Below are 4,336 nucleotides of genomic sequence, written 5' to 3'. Positions count from 1 at the left end.
TGCCCCCTTTGGCGGGAGTCGCGGGGGGCACCTTTGACGGGCGATCCTTGGAGAACTGGAGGGTTAGTTTGCGATTCTCCACCAAGGCCGCCAATTTAATCCAGTCCTCTACCGACTCTGGATCTCCCAGGATTAAACAGCCGTCCAGCACTTCCCAACGCAGTCCTTCGCGGAAGTGTTGGATCTTGGTGGCCTCACTCCATTCCCTTATCTTGCAGGATAGGGATAGAAAGCCCTGGGCATACTCACTGACTGAGTGGGGCCCCTGCTTCAAACGACGCATGGCAATCTTTGCCTTCTCCCCCCTGTGGGGGTCCTCAAAACAGCGTCGCAGAGCAGACATAAATTCCGGCAGGGATTTCACACCCTGGGCATAGTCTCTGTTGCCGTTACAGCCCATTCTACCACCTCCTTCTCCAGTAGGCTGATCACGTATCTGACCCGGGCCTCTTCCGAAGGAAAGGTTTCCCCTTGATCCTGAACCCTTGGAGCAGGAAGTGGGGTAGCTGAGTGCTGTATCCGTCAAAAGACACCTTCAGATCCCTGGCTGTAGGGCGCCTGGGTGAGGGTGCCTCCCTACAGACGGGTGGTTCCGCGGTGGACAGTGAGCCCGCTCGGGGTTGCTGCGAGGGCTGTCTGAGCTCACTCACTGCCTCCATAACTGCAGCTAAGTCCCTCTGCAGAGCGTCCAGCGGTGCCTGCAGGTCCCGGTTCTGTAGAGCCAACGTCTGGTTCTGTCCACGTAGTAGGGTGACTTCCTCCGTGGCGATGACGGCTGGGGTGACTGGAGCGCGGGTGATCGAGGGTCCTTCCAACCATTCTCTAGGAACGACCTCTCGGCTTCGCTCTTCCCCTTCTCTGTACCAAGCGGCTAGCGGTCCCTGGTAAAATCCGCCACATGGTTCTGACGCCGCCCGTTCGTTGGTCCCGATTCTCCATCGCTGCTCGGCTTGCTTGGGCAAGGAGGTCCACATCGGCGTCTCAGAAAAATCGGTAAGCCCAGGTGGGCACTGCTGCGGGGTTGCTGCTTCCAGGTTAAAATCAATAAGGGAGGTTGCCCCCCGTTCATCGCTCTGGTGGAGGACTTCCCCCGTTTGGAGCGAGTGTGCGGATTGCGCAGACATCCTAATACTATTAACTAACACAAAAATAAAAAAAGAAGGCTAGGGATTCTGACCTACTGTCAGACTTCAGTACCTCGTTGCATCTCAATAATAGTAAACTTCACTCCAGACGTTGCAGAGAGTTTTAAAAGTTTTATTAAGAAAGCAAACAGGTCAGGTTCTATACAAACTTAAGGTCAGAATACCGTTGGGGAGAATACAGGCTATCTTTATAGGGAACACACACTAGAACAGATCCCACATAATCTTTGAAATGCAAAACATCAGGGTTCTTTGAAGCTTCTAGAGGTGCCAGGTTTCTGGCAGAATTGACACCTTGAGAACAGATAGCTGATTTACTTTGAAGTGGAAGCATTAGTGCCTCTGGCCGTCGTCCCTTCCTCCCAAACGGAAGAAACCTTCCCACGAGACCAGGGGTGGGGGGGGAGGACAAGGAGCTTGCTTATCCGGGGTCCGACTGGGTGCCCTCGCTGACAGCAAGGCATTTTTTATCCAGGTTGTTGGCAGCCCTACCTCTGCCTTGTTCCAGAACATGCTAAGATGACATGGTTTTAGGGAAGTCCAAAACTTTACTAATACCGGAACACTATAAAGTGGAAGGTGGTATCTCTAAATTGTACATTCTGTCACAACAAGAACCCTCCCCTGAATGGCCTGTGGCTACGGGGCATTTTCTAGGAGGCATGGCATACTGAACGTGGTTGAGAATCAGTTACAGGGAAGAGGAAAATGCTCAAGATGCTAGCAGTTCACAGTATCTTGGCAGGGGAGTTAGCGTGGAGAGGAATAATGTATTCTGGAAGGCCTTTTGGATACGTCTGCCATCTAATTTACTGCCATCCAATTTATCTGGGAGGTGGGATCTGTCCCAAGGCAGAAAGTGCCACCATACTTGGGAATAATCTCCACTGAGTTTGGTAGAAGTTGCTTCTCAGGAAAAATGCATAGGATCAGGGTTGGAAAAGAGTAATCCTAACCTGGTCTGCTTGGAAATAAATCTGTTTAGTCAATAGGAATTACTCCCAGGAAAGTGTTTTTTAGGATTGCAGCCAGAATGTGTTAGTCTAAGGTGCTCCAAGTCCCATAGTCATTGATTCTACCCCAAAAAAAGTTTTGTCTACACAACTGGCAAGTTTGCATATTCTCACCCCAACTGAAATTAACCCACATTCTCCTCCCCAGGAAAGAAAAAGATCATGAGGCTAATAATTAATGCATGCAGGACTTAATTAGCATTATTCATGACTGCTGTCAGCATTAACTTAAATTCTAGTACATTTGCATTGATCTAATCTCACTCATTATAGAGGCATAACTGAACAATGCTCTTAATCAAGTTGGAATGAAATCAAGCACCTTATCTGAAACCTGGCCACATTTCAGAATTCAGTTTTTAAATTTCACTCTTGAAATTCCATGTCACAGGACAATCTTAGAATAAATAAAACCCTAAGTCTTCCTGATAGATTTTGAAGGTTCTAGCTTTTATGATTATTTATGGTATTTATTTCTTTAAGATATTTCTACCCCTTTTCTTCCCAGTGGGAACCCAAAGCAGCTTGTAACATTCTCTGCTCTTCCATGTTATCCTCACAACAACAACCCTGTGAGGCAGGGAAGGCCATCTGTGGAAGATGCCCTATCATTTTAACAGAGGCTCAGTGGGATGACATTTTCATTTGCGCATGAAAAGTTTCTGCTGGCAATGACCCTTAGTGAAAGGGAAAGAAATTTCTTCTCCAGCCTCTTGGCATCCCCTCCCGCTGCACCAGACCGACTATCTGCTTAACTGAATGAACAAGCAGTTGACTTTGATCTGCAGTTAGGAATTCCAGAGGGGGTGGCAGCCATGTCAGTCTGTAGCACAATCAGACAGACATTCAGCAGCAAAATTTGTTTCAGCAGCACAAGCTTCAGGGAGCTCACTTCATTGGGTGCCTGAAGTGTAGGCTGCCGAAAGGTATATTTTTACTTTAAGGTAGGAACAACAGAACAGTGGGAAGCTGCTGTAAAGACAGGCCAGTCAGAAACAACAGCCAATCAAAGCCACTTCGGCCCATTTGGAGTGAACAAGGACCTTTCCCAACTGTTGATAAATAGGTGGAGAAGGATTAGCCTAAACTCATCTCGAATCAAAGAAGGTGCAGCAAGAAACAGGAGAGCTAATTAGTGTCCAGGAAGGGTGGATCATGCTGAGCTATAACCACCTATGATGAGCTGAATAAGTCTAACGTTAAAAACTGCCCTTTCTAGAAAGGGGGGGGGAGCTGGTGTTGCTGTTTTAGTTCCCACAAAAGAACCTCAAAGGGAGAATCCAACAGGAAAGTGCTGAGAGTTAATCAAGAGATCCTTTTTCTCAGGCCTGAATAAGGAACTTCCTCACTCCATGTAGGTGCTAATAGCTCAACACGTTAATGAGTTCTGTTAAATAATAAAGGGATTATTACATGGATTATAATTATAACATGTGTTTACTTTCAGGAAGCATATTAATAAAATAATGGTCTGGATTACAATTATGACCAGACCTATATTTTAATGTCAGTGATAACGCCTATACCATAATAATAATTACCATGATAACTATAACAAAGTTATATTTTTAGTTCAAGAACAGTAGCGAGCGATCACAGCTGCACGCCTCGTGACGAAAGCCCCCCCCTTCTTTCCTGGCGGGGGGGGGCAGCAGCCGGCGCTCCCGGGCCCTGCCTTGGGCAGGGGGTTGGACTTGCTGGCCCTGGTGGTCCCTTCCAACTCTATGATTCGGCGCCTGCCCCTCCCTTCCGCTAACGCGCTTCCCCGCTTGTCCCAGGCGGGCCGCCGTCGGCGCCGGGGGGCGGAGCTGCGTCAGAGGTCGGGCGCCGGGGTGAGCGCGGACCACGTGGGGCAGCGACGGGTCTGTCCTTCCCGCGGAGCGCCAGGAGGGCAGCCAGGCCGAGGGGCGCGGAAGGGCCGGCCATGGTCATCAAGGCGGGCGAGGCGGCGGCGGAGCCGGGCCAGGGCGCCGCCGGGCGGGCGGAGCAGCACGCCGAGGGGACGCAGCGCAGCGGCGCAGGTGAGGCGGCGGCGGCGGCGGGGGTCTCGGGATCGCCGCCTGCGCGCCTTCCCTCTCGGAGGGGGCCCTCCCCGGAATAGCTGCGCCGCCGGCAGCGCGCGCACACCCAGCCCGGAGCTCCCTGGCTACGCTCCCGCGTGGGGGGGGGAGAGGAGGA

Source organism: Euleptes europaea, chromosome 19 (assembly GCF_029931775.1).
Source record: "Euleptes europaea isolate rEulEur1 chromosome 19, rEulEur1.hap1, whole genome shotgun sequence".
Classification (NCBI taxonomy): domain Eukaryota; kingdom Metazoa; phylum Chordata; class Lepidosauria; order Squamata; family Sphaerodactylidae; genus Euleptes; species Euleptes europaea.
This window is presented reverse-complemented; position numbering follows the sequence as displayed.